Source organism: Mercenaria mercenaria, chromosome 4, assembly GCF_021730395.1.
Source record: "Mercenaria mercenaria strain notata chromosome 4, MADL_Memer_1, whole genome shotgun sequence".
Lineage (NCBI taxonomy): Eukaryota > Metazoa > Mollusca > Bivalvia > Venerida > Veneridae > Mercenaria > Mercenaria mercenaria.
In genome coordinates this window covers 84,101,401-84,118,723 of record NC_069364.1, presented here as the reverse complement: position 1 = coordinate 84,118,723, position 17,323 = coordinate 84,101,401, and the positions used below count along the sequence as shown (strand labels likewise).

At 36.5% G+C, this 17,323-nt stretch overlaps 1 protein-coding gene across 1 annotated transcript in view; it reads left to right on the top strand.

Annotated features, from left to right (window-relative positions):
• LOC123552330 (dorsal-ventral patterning tolloid-like protein 1) overlaps positions 1-17,323 on the top strand; it is a 296,660-nt gene that overhangs the window by 102,234 nt on the left and 177,103 nt on the right. The window contains exon 2 of the mRNA XM_045341905.2: positions 4,532-4,587. The gene's annotated coding sequence lies outside the window, so the exon portion shown is untranslated. The remainder of the gene's footprint in view (positions 1-4,531; positions 4,588-17,323) is intronic.

Here is a 17,323-nt window from a genome sequence, read left to right as displayed (position 1 = left end):
ATAAACTAATTTAATCAACAGCTGTGAAATAATATATTTGCTCTCATATCATTGAAAGCTTTTGTACAGAAGCGCTGGGAACCAGATATGTACTAACTGGCATAATAGTCTTAAAATGACAAACAGGGAAATATTTCATTAGTGAGTTTATGTTCAAAGAAAGCGATATCATACCGCAACAACTTGTCTAGCGAGAGAAAATATTGAGTTTATTATATGTATTACTGATAATTATTTTTACTAAATAACTTTCATATTGTTTCCGTACGAAAAAATGTTTTATTTAACTTGGAACAGCTGTTCTGTTCCTCCGTTGGTCTTTCAATGCTATTTTTTGTCTTTTCAGATTATGCTTTCATTGACAAAACGTTTATCCATTGAATGAATTTCATATTGCTTTTCATGTGGAAAAGAGAGTCTTTATTAAACTTGGAACATGTTTTTCTCAATCGATTTTCTTTCAGTGCGTATTTCTAAAAAAAATGTGCTTTCCATGCAATGATTTAATGGATTTATTTTGTTTTTTTTTCTAACCTTAAGCGATTCCTCCTCAAAAAGATTTAACAAAGGCACAGTTAGCAACATTTTTTTCTGATCATGAAATAGTGGCAATTCCTCTCGGTATTTAGAAAAAGCCTTTGTCTGAATAAATTGAGAAACCGTTTCTCTATTTTTATTACTCTACTATCTAACGCTCCAGCGTGGGTGTTAACTTCGGTACTGTAACATCTTACAATAAATGTCCGTTTTGTCTTATTGTTTTAGCGTTAAAACTCTAGGGAAAGAGCGTATTGATTAAGAACAAAATAACAATTTCTAAAATAGAAATGCATTTTATGCTCATGTGATATGGCCTGGAAAAAAAAACAAGATTAAATTTATGTTATTTGATTTATTTTGACACGAAAATCAAGAACACGTGTTCGTAATCAATGTCTTAAAGTCAGGTGGTGAAGGACTCATATTGTTTACAAAATACAGTCTTTATTGTTGTGTAACTGTACCAGTTATTGCACGGTGTACTTTTCCCTAACGTGAAATAGTTTTTTCTTCTTGTGTATAGAAAGGTATAGTAACATATACAATTTTGTAATTGCCAAGGGAACAAAGATTCTTTCTTGTCCGCCTTTGAATAAAACTTTTCGTTGTGTCTTACTTTAAGCCAGTTTCATGTTTTGTAGCTTCGAAAAGTATGCACACTAATGTAAAGAGTAAGGTCCTATCAACCCAAGGAAACATATAGAAATAAAACCATATTTTACCCCCATCACAATACAGAATTGTCATAAGCAAAAAATGTTTTAAAAAATGCAACAGAAAGAAAATATACTAGAATCAATTTAATGCATTTAATGATTAACTGAACTTAATTTAGCGTTATGTTTAGTATAGAAGTGATTTTTTATTTGTGAAACTGTCTATCAGTTGCAGACTTAAAGGCATTCAGGCAGGAACATTAAATGGAGTTTTATTGCAAGTTATAAAAACCAGAAACTGCAAAATTGGACGAGTAATGGGATTTGATAAGGACAATTTCAATTTACGGTGCTTCCGTAAATTAAATCCAACTGATAAAACGAAATGTAATACCAAGAGAATGTGTTTTTTTATTTTATCTTCATCGTTAACATTCTGTTGAAACTGAATTTCATTTAAAATGTATTTAATGCAAATATATGATAGCAATATTTTCTGGACGTAAGTGACTTCACAAAACAATTGCGCAGTTTGAAAGTATTACATATACGTATGGAAGAGCATTAGTGCCAGTTGCAGATGCATTTTTAAGGGTCAAGGTAATCAGTGCTTCTCGTCGTTTGACGTATAAGAATATAACTTACGCATGAATTTTGGTTTTTTGCTTCCGGAAAATCTACCCTAACCTTTTATTTTCATAAGTTAAATATACAAAATAAACAAATGAATCTATGTTTTGTTGTACTCTTTGAATGGCTTTGCTTGCAGTAATGATATGCAAAGCTATGTTGGTACTTTGTAAAAAAATAGAATGTTTAACAATCGGGTTAAGTTTATAGAACGATAAACGAACAACTTCAACTGAAAGAGTGCACAAATCATCAGAACAGACATACATATACGTTTACGTTATGAGTCGTATTGGCCACATTGAAATACAGGTGGCGCTTGTCTGCATTTCTGTTTCTTCATTTTTCACCGAGAGAAAATATCGTGTTTCAATAATGTTATTACATGATTTCCACCGGAGAATTGAGAAATATGAATACCTTCTCTGTCGTTACAGTAACTAATTGATGACAGAGTCTTGGATGTTTACTACTTTCACTACCCACCACAAAATAAATTTATTCCACTGTGTTTCCTTGACTATAATTATATCTGATTTGTATTGAAGAATTGAGGAATACAAATGTTTACTTTGTTTGCACAGTAACAAATTGGCAGTGACATTTAGCAGGCAAAGATTTTGGTATTTACTATCTAAATGTTTAATTCATTTAATGTAGCAGTATACACTGTACTTGATTTCTTTACTTAAGATTCAGCTTTGTTTTTACACGATGAGATATTTATTAAATGAATGAAAGACTGGCTAAATAAAACTAACTAAACAACAGAAACAGGTAATATTTGAAAATACAACAACTCAGGAAAAACCTTGAATTGTCTTTGATATGTCATTTAATATAATAGCTGTATTATAACTTTATCATAAGAATGAATCTCTAGAAAAAAAGCATGCCAGTAGGTTGTAGTGGGTCTATAAGAATTTATGAATCAGTAAAGGAAGCAAGCAGTAAGCACAGAACTTGGTGTGAGCATTTGAGTTAAGGCCTCATTTGTCTCTATAGCGTAACATATTTATTCATCGGTGCTTGAAACATAAACACTATAAAGGATGATACAAGCCAGTAAGAATAAGCAGGTATAAGTAGTTACGGTTTTGGTTAAGCTGTGTTAAAACTGTAGTACCAAAAATAATTGCCTTGAAATGCATGTGAGGAAAAAAGTACGCCATGGCGCTAACTATATGATAAAGAAATGATTCAAATATGTCATACATAGATTGAATAAGTAATTACAACGAAAGTATGGACAAACGCTGTACAGAGTTAATAACAACTTCACAATGAGTGGTTGTACGGCTGTTAATTTTGGACCTCGTTGTTGAATTATTTCTGTTCTTTCTGTTACACCAGATATAGAGACAGTGCACTATCCCTCGCGAGACAAACCTCACACTTCTCTCTAAGTTGTCAGCAATTTAAGAAGCAATCATTAATTTAGCATCTGTCTCCCTTATATAAAAGCCTCCATATAAATAAAGGTTTTATACAAGCAATTTCAAGACGCATTAGAAATTCTATACTTATTGTCTGGTATAACCTTTGTTCAAATGACAAGAGGGAAATCTTTCATTATTAATAGGGCATATGTTTGTTATAAGAGACGTCATATACGGATAGAAACGTTTCTTGCGCAAGCATTGATATAATAAGATAAAATATTGATTATTTATAATGTAGTTTCTGACTAAATACGTGAGTTGTTTTCTACAGTTTCTGCTCCATTGGGATCATGGGCATCATTCTGTTTTACAATTAAAGAATGCCACGCGTTTGAGATGATTTGTTAAACTAACTTAAGTTAAACTAGAATAAAACTTAAGTTACACTAAAATAGAATAACGAATAATGAATTCCAGGCGTTAGAGATGATTTGCAATTAAAGTTACGCTAGAATAAGAAATGTAATACTAAAAAAATCAATCAGTTTCTTAATTCGTCCGTTTGTTTGTTATTTGTTTATAAATATATAATTGTTTTTCTTTCTGAAATATGCTTTCACTGCAATTTTAACAGAATGTTTATGTTTTGTCCCTGGATCAGCGATTTGTCCTTGAAAATGATCTATCAAAAGCACGCTTCAGAACAGCTTATCTGATCATGAAGCCAGTTACAATTCCTCAAGGAATTTAGAAAAAGCATGTTTGATTAGACTGGCAAAACTTGTCTCTACTTTTATTACTGTAAGGCTTTTGCGTGGGGGTAAAGTTCAACATATCTTGCAATAAAGTTGGTTGCGTATATTGCCTCATATTCTGAAAAAAGAATGATGTTTGATTAGACTGTTAAATCTCTCTTTTTATTGCTCTAAAGGTTCGGGGTGGGTGTAAGGTTCGATACATCTTACAATAGGAGCTGGTTTGAAGTCTGTTGCGACATTATTCAGGTAAAACTCTGGGAAAGCAATAATTGATTAACATTTAGAAAAAGAAATGTATGTTTGTTTACTTTGAAGCAAACAAAAAGAATAAGCTTATCAGTGAAAGAATTGGAAAATAAGGAATTGTACATTCATAGTCTCTTGAAAATAATTCCCAACCATAAAAAACTGTTCTACAAACAGTAAACGTTTTAGTCAGACAATCGTATTGAGCAATTTGTTTTACAACATACAGGCACGGGTGTCTTGTTCTGTGATTTTCTTTACCTCAGATAATCTATTGAGCATTTTGCAACGATACGATGTTTTTCTTTTGTAATTTCAGGTTATAATGGATCTACTTTTATTTTGATGCCGAATGAAAGATGAGCCTAGTCAATTGTAAGTAGTATTTTGTTTCAAATATCTACAAATTCGTGCTTTATATTATGGTTATGTTGTGCGCATCAAATTAATTGTGCGTTTCGCAGGCTTCAGTCAGTTCGCATTCGAGAATATTATCATTTTATGACATCAAATATTGTCTGCGGAGTTTATATGTGGGTTGAACTGCATTGGTTAAAACAGAATCATGGAAAACTGGAAAAGAATGAATTCTATCCAGTAAAGGTAACGACATTGTGACATTTTTATTTCGTTTACAAGAAGTTGAACCGAAAAAACTCAGATGATTACCATAACAAAACAAGGTGAAAACTGGACATGTCATTTTGTAAACACAATGCAAAACCATGTTCTAATTATAATACATAATTCCAAAGTCATTAACACAAAACAAGGCCATATCTTGAACATTATACATAATAGCATCGCAACATTTCACAGTCATACACACAAAGTAAATCCATGTTCTGAGCATTAAACACATCATTTCACAGTCATAAACACAAAGTAAAGCCATGTTCTGCACATTATACACAATGGCATCGCGACATTTCATAGTCATAAACGCAGAGCAAAGCCATGCTTTTAACATTTGACAGAATTTTTGGATATAAATACAAAGCAAAGCCATTTTCTAAACATTATACATAATTTCATCGCGATATTTCTTGGTCAAAAACACAAAGAATATTTGAACTAGACCTGAACTTAATGTCACTGCGAAATTCTGTTGTTATATACCGGATGTGCAGCTTAACATCATCTAAACCCAAAGGTCTCGACTTATTCTCTTACCATATACTATATCCAAAATCCCAGGAAATAACTTAATTCTCATACTTATTACCAAATGTAAAGCTGAAAATTATCAAAATCTTGAAGGTTAAATTTTAAATCATCTCTTAAATCATTCCCTTGCTATATACCACGTAAAATGGAAACGTGCGATTGAGCTTCAGCCTTCATCGCGTAGCTTTATGCCGTATCGTACATCTCATAATATTATCGCATACCATCGCGACTTATTCTTAAAATACGCTAATATTTACCGAAGAGTAAGTTTACTGATGACAAGGATTGTCAAAATATAGCAGCTGCCATAACGCTAAAAAATGCGTATCTTATCACTTTTTAAGATCGTAGGAGTTCGTTCTTAATGAATTTTCATTTTTCTAGAATATAATTGCATCCCTCTACAGCACCACAGGGATCTATTCAGCTGGCAAAATGCTTACTTTCGTCGCTAATTATGAATAATTCAAGCATTGATAAGGGCTTTACCATGTTCTTGTATTATCGTAAAGAAAAAGTAGAACACATTCATGTAAACTCATGAAAAAAGAATTATTACTAAGATCTTGTATTCGTTTTACAGCTGTAACATAACGTTCGACAACAAATGTTTGCAGGTTTAAAATATAGATTATTCAGGTCAATTTCACCAGCGCAATGTTCATAATGTTCACGTAGTTGTTTCGTATAGAAATATAAAGTAATAAAGTTACATGTATGCTTTTATGATGTGTTTGTTTGTTTTCCTCAATGCTCCATGTATATTTAAAAGCATTATATTTTGTCAAATAAAGCTGTTTAAAAACAGTACAATGCAATTTGAACATCTAGTTATTTATTTATATGACGTATGCAAAAGATAGTTATATTTTGGTGTGTTTTGTGCTGAAATGAATATAACTCAATGAAAAACAAACACAACACTTTAACAAATCGACAGCGGTCTTTATACTTACTTTATTTAATATGAAAGTAGTGTGCGATAACATATGAGCCGCGCCTTGAGAAAACCAACATACACTCAGTTCCAAAAGAAAGTGTGCACTTAGTTTTCTAGTATTTTTCGGCGACGCCGTCTAAATTCGTTTTCGTTACCTATGCCACGTGACTTCAGTTTGCAAATCAAACTGCTTGATAACGCATTATAGATAATTTATCAAAATGGAAGATTTATGCAACACTCTGCCTGATTGGACGAGAGTGTCAATTTCTTTCACTCTGTTGATTGTGCTACGCTGAGTGAAATGTAGACAAAGTGTTTATCCTAAACGACGCTGTTCACAGTTTTAAAGCTAACTTTGGCTCGGTATATTTAGCAAGAATATTGATATATCTCAAAATGATAAGTAAGTTTAATAAATATGATAAAAACCTGTTCAAATACCAACATATATCAAATTAAAGAAAGAGCTGAATACGGTCTGCGTATCACTTGAATAAGGGTGTGATGAGTCTTTTATGTAGAGATGTGCTTTTTAAAAGATTTTCCTTGTTACAATAATCGTCTATATATGAAAAGGTTTCTTGCTTTTGTGACTTATTCAGATTGCATATTAAAATGAGTACTTGTTTGCTTTGATATATTTGTTATAAATTATTTAACTGATTTATTATATATGAATATTTTTCTTTAGTATGGTATGCAAATATTGAACTCAGTTGAAATCTGTTTCATTATATATATGCTATATAATGACTGAATCTCATTACACTGAAATGAAGGTACGCTGCATACAGTTTATCTATGTGATATGACTACGGTCAACCTTTGCTTATGAAACAGAAATACTGAAAGAATTACAATTGTATGTTTTGCTTGACCTTCACTTTTTTTTATAGGTGTGACGTCATTGTCCAAAGATTCAGGAATAGCGAATATGCATTTGTTAAAGTGGGATCAGTTTGCCTATTTTAGGAAATAAATAAAAATAATAAATAAAAAAAAATCCTTTAATTGATTTTTTCTCATGTATTCTAATCAAACTTGATTTGTAGCATCTTTATTAGGCCCGCAGCCAACTTTGTTCAGCTGGGACATTTGACCGCTTTTAGAGGCTGCTAGAGCTAAAACTAGAAATGCCTTTGACTTCATCTCAGTGTTGTAATATTTTCTGGTTTTTCGGGATCATTCGGTGCTAGGGGGCGTGGGCAGTGTTGCATTTTCCATTACTGCTCATGAACAGACTCAATCAAACCGAGTCTGCAATTTTCACTGTTTGCCTTGTTTTCGGTGCTTCCGAGGGATCTACTTTCCAGATTTTATTTAAACAGCGTCTCATGAACAGCTTGGTGGATCTTTGTCTGGAGCATCATTATAAGGTCCTCTTCCAAATTTCTTTATATAGGAACTTGGGGACAACTATAGCTAAAAGTAGATATGCCTTTCTTCGCATTAACCACTAAAATGTAATGGATTTTTATCAAACTCTATGTGTAACAATATCGTAAGGTCTCCTGCTATTTTGTTACAAATGGGGATAGGGACCAGTTTAGCTAAAAATATAAACACGTTTAATGACCTCTTCTCATGAACCGCTTCATGAATCTTCATCAAACTACTGCTGTAATTATTCGTCTAAGGATAAACGAAACAAAATTGCAACCCTACGAATCCTTTGCGAAAAATTAAAAGAGAACCATTAAATTGTTAAAGTGCAGTGTTTAGTTTTGCAATTTGAAAAATGTTAGATGAAAGATGAATGTTAGATGAAAAATTCATAAACTTCTTTCCTTATTACAATTCGCCGACTATCATTTTTAAAGATATTTCTTGTTTCTCGGTTATTTTCATGAAAACTTACAATGTTTGGTACCAAAATTTAAATCCGTTCGTAAACAAATTGGTGTGCATTTTAGATTTTGAGTTATACCTGAGAGTTAGTGTATGAAAAAATGAAACAAAAACGTCGGGGAATTTTTTTAAATATTTAAAACTTAAAAAGTGCACACTTTCTTTTGGAACTGAATATAGTGGGTTTGCGACCAGCATGGATCCAGACCAGCCTGCGCATCCGCGCAGTCTGGTCAGGATCCATGCTGTTCGCTTTTAAAGCCTATTGGAATAGGAGAAACTGTTAGCGAACAGCATGGATCCTGACCAGACTGCGCGGATGCGCAGGCTGGTCTGGATCCATGCTGGTCGCAAACCCACTATGTTGGATTTCTCATGGCGCGGCTCATATTTTCTTTTGCTACTTTGATTCTGAGACTTATACCAGAGAGAAACCCCATACCAACTTACGAATGCCGAAAATGAAAAAACGAAGAAAACATAATTAAACGGAAACTTCCGAGTAGTTTTAGTACCTGATGAGAAAAAGTACCATTCATTTTTCATTCGCCCGTTAATTATGACTATAAATTAATTTGCTTTAACTGGTTTCTCCAGGGTTATATCAAATATTCATATGCTCATGATAGCAAATTTGGTGTTTAATTTATTTTTATGTGTTTCATGTTGGGGTAAACGCTCGCTAGGTGCTATATTAGTCTTATGTTTGGCTTTTGTCTTTCCAATTCATCGTCTAAAATTTCAAAAAAAAATGCAAAGCTTTTGAAAAATGGTATAGTTTTTTATTTGTTAAAACACACTTGAAAAGTTTGTTAAAGTTTTGTTTGAAAATAAATGAATTTTAGTCTGTAGTGCAGAGTTGTAAAGCTGTATTATTTCAATTCTCAAATAGCGATTCGTCGTAACAGTATTGTAGTCGTATATACTGTCGCAAACGAGTTCACCTCCATGAGGAGTAGGTGGTCTACGAATGTGCACATCGCAAACTATATATCAAAATGTTTGTAAGAGTCTTAAGTTTCCAAAACCAGTTGATGCCAGAATGCAAGTGGTGGGCAAAGTGCTCAAATTCAAGATGGCCGCCAATATGGCTGCCGAAAATTAAAAATCATACTATACATATTGACTGGACAATATATTTCAAATTTAAAGGCATCGTCCTAGTCTTATACTAGTTTCTGTTGCAGAATAGATTAAAACATAGTTTATTTCATTTTTAGGTAGAGCGGGGACGGGTATTTCCGAACATGCAGGTAATACCGAACAATAATTAAGAAACGACGTAATTATCAAAGCGCGTGCACTATTTCGGAAATGATGTCATATAACTTTCGTCACTTCCATTTCCTTTCGCCCTTGGATACCTAGAAAGTTTTAGGCGCGCGATTTTCAGTTTTATTCAAAACAGTTTTCCAATACTGTCGAAGGTAAGATATTTTTATCCAATTGCTAATTCTAAAAATAAAATTCATAAGAATGTAAAATGTTTATTTATAGATATCAGAATTTTAAAAAATGACGTTTTGAACAAAATAACATGTAAATATAAGGTAGACAACTCATGACCTAACAGAAATGTCAAATAGCGAGAGATTTTCAGTGTTCGGAAATACACACAGTTCGCTACGAAGGTGTGTCTATTTTCCGAACATTTCACTTTTGGATAAATTAATGTTGACAGTTCCGTAATGGAGAGTTAGATACCTATTTGATATAAATCAACTGTATATGCATCCATATTAAGACAATATTAACTAGAATGCCTTTTACAAAATCGCTAATTGTCTCATTTATTTATATTTCCAGTATGAGTCGCCAAGTAGGTGCGAAACGGCAGCGCTATGACGTTAAGCTGTTAGATGAGGCAGCTGATCTTGTAAGAAGCAAATCAATTACCATGAGCAGAGCAGCCAAGGAATATGGTATTCCGAAAACAACACTGCATGACAGAGTACACATGAAATATGCAGGGGGTAAAACTGGACCAAAGACCGTACTGACAACCGAGGAAGAGTCCCGCATTGCAGAATGGGCAGTGCACATGTCCAGAATCGGGTACGGACACACAAGAAAGGAACTTTTGAATATGGTAAAGAAAATAATTGATGAGGATGGCCGAAAGACACCTTTTAAAGATAACCGACCTGGGAAAGACTGGCTGAAAGGTTTCCTCACAAGGCATCCTCAGCTTAGTATACGTACCACCTTACAACTCGGCAAAGAGCGCGCAATTATTTCGCCCAGCAAGATAAGGAAGTGGTTTGAGGATTTAACTCTATACATTGACCAAGAAGTGAAAGACAAGGATATATTAAGAGATCCTTCACGTATATACAACGCAGATGAAAGTGGGTTTTCGCTCTGTACCACTGGCACTCAAGTAATAGGTTATAAAGGCGCACCGGTTGTCTATCACTACGGAAACAGTAATAAGAGTCAGTTAACAATTATGGCTGCTTGTAGTGCCGCAGGTCATTTCATTCCACCGATGATAATTTTCCCAGGCAAGAGATTTTCATACGACCCGCTCGAGGGATTTGAAGAGGCTGCGATGGGTAGGTCTGATTCCGGCTGGATGGATGCTGGAGTTTTCTCTGAATGGCTCACAAATGTATTCATACCATCAATTGAAGAAACCAGTCATTCTTTTTATTGACGGTCATACGACGCATATAACTCCAGAGGCTTCAGACGCATGCATCGAGGGTGATATAGAGCTCTACTGCCTCTTAGAGCATGCTTCGCATGTAATGCAACCATTAGATTTAAGGCTTTTTTCTTCTCTTAAAAAGACATGGAAACAAGCTGTTCGTGACTGGCAGTCGGATAACATAGGCGAATACGTTACAAAAAGAACGTTTGCACGTGTTTTCAAGATGGCATGGGAGCGCAGTGCAACAGTGGACGTTGCGGTTAAAGGCTTTCTTGAAGCTGGCCTTTTTCCACTTAATCCTGAAAGGGTCATTAATTCTGTCAAACTTGAACCAAGCAAAGTCTTCTCAGATATACATGGAACGTCTGCATCATCTACATCCGTCGGTAGCCTGCCATTTACAGCAACAAAGCCACCAGCAACCGTGACCGCTAATGTCATGACACCAAAAGCAACTTTTGACACTTCTCATGTATTACCAGCAACAACTGTTGAAATTTGCAGTATGACAACACCATACATTACCACTGATCCTGTAACACCCTCGGCAACCAGTGGCATTTCACATACAACAGCACCAGGTCCAGTATCTGTCATGGCTTCAGTCATGTCAGTAACACCAACTGCTGCCACTGTATTACCGTCTTCATCCACTGTCTCGTTACCCGTGACACCACCTGAAACTGCCTCCTCTGGTGCCACGACGGCACATGCAAGCAACACGACCACTGTACTGGCACCAGCTTCTGCTCCTAGTTCACCATTCAGCAAATTTCTCGTTTATCCGGCAGTATCGTCTAATAAAGGTAAAGCTAAGAGAGCGTCGATGCCTAAAGCTATAACAGGATCAGTCTACAGAAAGCTTCTTGTTGAGAAGAAAGAAAAGAAAGAGAAAGAATTACAAGAAAAACTAAGGAAGAAAGAGGAACGTGAAAAGAAATGGATGGAGAGAGAGGAGGAAAAAGAAAGAAAACAGCTTGTAAAGCAACAGAAGAAAAATGCTGACAAGGAAAAAAAACGTTTGTTCAGGGAGAAAATGATGAAATCTATCATGCAGTCTGACTCGGACGACGCAGAGGAAATAGCACCTGGTCAATGTTATGCTTGTGACACGGCTTACGAAAGCTTTATTCAGTGCACTAACTGTGAGCGTAGGTTTCACATTGCTTGTGTTGAAGATCAGTTTGTTGACGAATTACCGTTTGAATGCAAGTATTGTTAGACTTGCAGTGTATTCAGTACATTGGCATTTCGCATTAAAAAGATTAATCATTGACTAACGTACTGTTAAAATAGGACTATGTTACGAGATGTTATTCTTTGTATAACGTTAAAATAGGACTATGTTACGAGATGTTATTCTTTGTATAATGTTAAAGATTTATTAAGAAGCTAATATTCAATTTCAGCTCTGATTTCTGTTCATTTTTTAAAAAGCGTCCAATGTTCGGAAATAGACGACGTTAGTGTTCGGTAGTGCCGACGTGTTCGGAAATGGCCTCACTTAGGGATTTATTTTAAATGATGGTTGTCACCTTATCTATAGTAAGAATAGTTCGTAAATACACTATCATAACCGTATTGAAACTAAGCTTAAACATGCAACAATTCACGTGTGATTAAGAGAGTGTATTACCGAACAATAAACTTTTTGGCTTAATTGTTCGGAAATACCCGTCCCCGCTCTAAATTGAAATATATTCTTACAAAATATAATGTATTTTGCATGCAAAATGATCACAAAAAATCGTTGTTTTACATACATTCTTTTAATAATTCTACTACTTTTAATTGCTTGGTTATATTTTACAAGTTTTATGCTTTATTATGTTCAGAATTTCATAAAGTATATCATAAGTATTTGACATGACGACTTTTAATTAAATTATTATCTGTTAATCCAACAATCAAGGGCTAAGTAAATAGCTTAGTGGGTGGGGTAAATCTACGTACACTTACATATAATATGTGTAATACTTTAAAATTCATATTAAGTAAAGGTGCAGGTTTTTTAATGTGCATTTTTTTTCTTGACGGAACAAATACGTGAAAAGAACTATTACATGAATAAAATGTGGCATATATACCGACATTAATAAGACTAAGTTACATAATTGGTGTGGGTAATCAGTAAATGATGAAAATGTATCATTTTCACATTATGACACGGTTCGATCTTGAAGTAAACATATGTTTGCTAAAAGTAATTAAAACAGGCTGAAATGTAAATTCGAAGATTAAAACAGCATTTAATAGAATATTTCTTTAGCAATTACATAAAATACTGATTTAAACTTATGAACTGCGTGCTAGTCATTTTCTTGTAAAAAGAGAATGTAAAAATGGTTAATGTACAACATACGTAATAATGTCTTCGACATTTTATGTTCAGTTGTAAGCTTGTGAGATATGATAATGTCAGTAAAATATGGAATACTGCTCTGCAATGACATCTTTTTAAGATTTGAATAAATAATTCAAAACAACATACATTGAACACATTTTGATTGATACAAACTGACACAATAAGATTTAAGTAATCTACATGTAAGTCATGGTTTTGAAATAGCAACATCTTAATTTTATTTATTTGTTATTTAAGAAAGCATATGTTTTCTCATACTTTGTAGTATGAGGTAATTGTAGCAGAACAAAATGTAGAAAAGCCTTAAATTGAAGAAGGTCTTTGAGAACATATGCATGAAGCTATCTAGGCACTTTTTAATGGGATATCATTGTATACGTCAAATACGCACAACTCATACATAAAATGTATTTCCGATTTAAAGTTTACTTGTAAGACGTAAGTTGTTTCTGTAGAAATAAAATGCTTACTTATATTTATAGAAATGAGTCCATCTTTGGGATCGCATCAAGCGAATATTCAGAGGGGCCAAGCCCCCGCCTCCCGTATGTCTGATCCAGCAATGCGTACATCTCCGAACCTTACGGGTGGCGCGAGGGACCATACCCATTACCCGAATACAAATGAAATGAGTTCATCATTGGTATCGCGTCATGCGAATGTTCAGAGGGGCCAAGCCCCCGCCTCCCGTATGTCTGGTCCAGCAGTGCATACATCTTCGAACCTTACAGGTGACACGAGGGATCATTCTCCTTATCCAAGTACAAATGAAAAGAGTTCATATTTGGTATCGCATCACGCGAATATTATGAGGGGCGAGCCCCCGCCTCCCGTATGTCTGAACCGACGGGTCAAGCAGCATCGAACCTGTATGCTGGCAAAGTGTGCCAGACTCCTGCTGCATATAAACCAGTTCTGACTATGGCATCAGGAGGTACTGGGGGACAAGTACCTCCGTTGGTACAAATGCGCCCACATCGCTTTCCGTGTCAAGTATTAGTAGTGGCACCAGAGGACAAGTACCTCCACATGGTACAAATACGCCCGCATCCGTGTCTTAGTAGTGGTACCGGGGGGCAAGTACCTCCGCCTGGTACGAATACGCCCTCATCAGCTTTTGTGTCAAATTATCTTTTGGGTGGTTCCGGGGAACGTGCCCCGCAACAGGGTACAATTGTACCATCATCCAAGTATATGCCGCTATATCCTATGAGTGGGAGTGGGGTACTTGACCCTCATCATGGTACAGCTGTACCAGTTTTGGGTGCGGTACAACAATCTCAAGCTGAAATATGGAATAGGCTGTGTCCGCCAGACATAAACAGTCCACTTTGGTACAACCGCCCAATTATAAGGGAGAAGCAGAACTGCAGGGCCCTACAACTGGTTCAAATGTGCTAGAAACTATGCCCGCACTACATCCTACAGGTGGCCATTGGGATCAATCCCGTCCACCTGACGGGGGCCAAAATGCTATTGCTAGACCACCCTACCATATGGGTAGCACAGGCGATCACCCCCTTCTATTGACACAAATGTACCCGCAACAGTTTCTGCACCAAAACCCACAAGTGGCATTTGGAATAATATCCGTCCACCTGATCAAAACGCCCTGGTTCGACCACCCTACCCCATGGTTGACACAGGGGTTCAGGCCCCTAGAATTAGTACAAAGGTACCGAATATGGCTCCTGTACCACATCTCACCGGTGGAACAAACGGTGGTTCGAACCTTTCCACATGGGGCTAGTGACCATGTTGTTGCACAAACACCCTACTGTATGAGTTACACACTTAGTACAAATATGCAAGCTCTTTCTCGCGTTGTGCAACCCAGGGGTAGTCATTTGTGTCAACCCCTGGTACCCGGAATGGGTTTCGCTGGGGTTCAATCCATTCCAACCAGTATAGCTTGGTCCGGTCTTCCCTCAATCCCAAATACTACAGTTGCTGCACTGCTATCTTACCATACGACTGCGTCCTTTGCGCAAATGCCCGCCAATATATCTTTAGTGGCCTCGACACCATACACTATGGCTGCTTCAATGCCACCTGATGCCGTGGCTACTCCCATGATTCGCAACCAGCTTATGCAAATATACATGCTAGGGCACCGTTCTAAGTGCCTGCCACAAGGCACAGATCTTACCTAGGGTAAATGAGTCGATTGCGGCTCAGATCATGTACCCTTGGGGAGGTGCTGGTCTGTTATATTCGGATTCAAGAGATACAACGCCTTATCAACATCAAGTCAGTGCTGTAGCTCCAGTCAAATTACCAATCAATGGTTCCATCTTGAACCATGAAACTTGGGCCCCCAATCGGCTATTGGGGACTCAACAGCAGGCGCCTTACGTGCTCCCCAGTAATTCTGGTTTGCAAGACTATAATAGCTCGGGTGTGCGGTTTATGAATCAAAATGGGGATTGCCCTAGCACAAACTTCTGCGAGAACAAAAGAAAACTCCAAGAAGAGACTTTAAGCTGCCAAAACTGCCACCTTATGATGGCACCTCAAGTTGGCGAGCCTTCCGTCATAAGTTTGAAACATATGCACGTTATAATAAGTGGGGGAAGAACAGAGCAAATTTCATATAGAATTGAACCTTTCCGGGAAGGCGGGGGAGTTCTTCTCAAACTCAATCACACTTAGGCCAAACATCTCCTATGCAGAACTAATTATAGAATTGGAACGGATTTTGAGGCTTTAACACGCACCCCCCCCCCCCCCCCCCCCTTCCCCGCCCCACTGAAAGATATCTAGTCCAGCTTTAGTTTGCTACACAATGCCCGGATGAGAATTTTGACGACTGGTCATATAGGGTGTTAGAATAGCTACTGAGGAATTTCCATCCGTTGACCAGGCATTGACAGAATAACAGGCTGTAACCTGTTTTTGTTATGGAATGCGGGACGTAAGTGCAGCTGAACATGTGATCCATCTCAAACTAAAATACGCTCGTGCTTAGAACGTGCTAAGGAATTTCAACAGTGCCATAATGCATTACAGGGCAATCTGTCTCCGCATAAGGAATGTCCAAATATTAAGGCTACTAGGGAGTCAATTCCCAAACGTTCAGAGAGGCTTGCCTCCAGTACAGACGCAGATAGTTCAAGTCCGACTATAAGTTCTAAAGTCGCTCCAACCCCAACGCAACATACCCTCTCAGAGTTAGTAAACAGTATGATTAAAGTCCAGGAGACCGCTAGCAAAAGCCAACTTAAATACTAAGCAGCAGACAGTTTTGTTGAAAGCTATGTCTGAGCTTACCGCCAAAGTTGATCAATCATTGTCTTCCTCTCCGTATAGTCCCGGAAGAAATAAGTATCGGGAAAACAGCCCGGGTAGATCAGGTAGTCCTAGTCGGAATGGGGGAGGCTGCTTTAATTGTGGGGGAAATCATTGGCTGAAGAATCGTACTTTGCCTAGATCTCCAGGGAGATGCTTTAATAGTCAGGGAGGTCACCTGAGAAGAGATTGCCCTGAACTGAAGGAGCAGAGTGATTCTCCGACTGACCAGAGGGTCGCTTTTCAAGAGTAAGCAATATTTCAAATAAGGTAGAATGTCCTCCGTGATGATCACGGTAGGAGTCTTAGTTTTTATATTTATATTTTGAATTACACAGGGGAGTACTCTTGTAAATTATACATGATGTAGGTGAAATTTTACAACCGATCAATTCATGATATATAAAACAGGGGAGGTTACACTTGTAATTGTATATAATGTACATGAATTGCCTATTTTATGATTGGTCAGTTTAGGATGTTTAACAAAGGGGAGATTGCCCTTGTAAATTTTATATGATGTAAGATATTAAGCCAGGGAGGTTACCATTTTGTATAGTGTATGTTCTCAAGGATCTATTTCCATGCATTTACCACATGGTTGGCAGGGAATGTCCAGGCCATTTTGAGTATTCACCAGGTCACTGACTGGAAATAATAAATTCCCGATAGTTTGTTAATGCTGGAGTCGAATGCTCATTATTTTGTCCTATGGGGGTTTTCAGATTAGGCAGCCCACATTTGTTGGGCATTTGTCCCATGGGGTTTTCAGATTTGGCAGTCCACATTTGTTGGGCATTTTGTACATGGGGTTTTCCGATTTGGCAGCCCACATTGGTGGGCA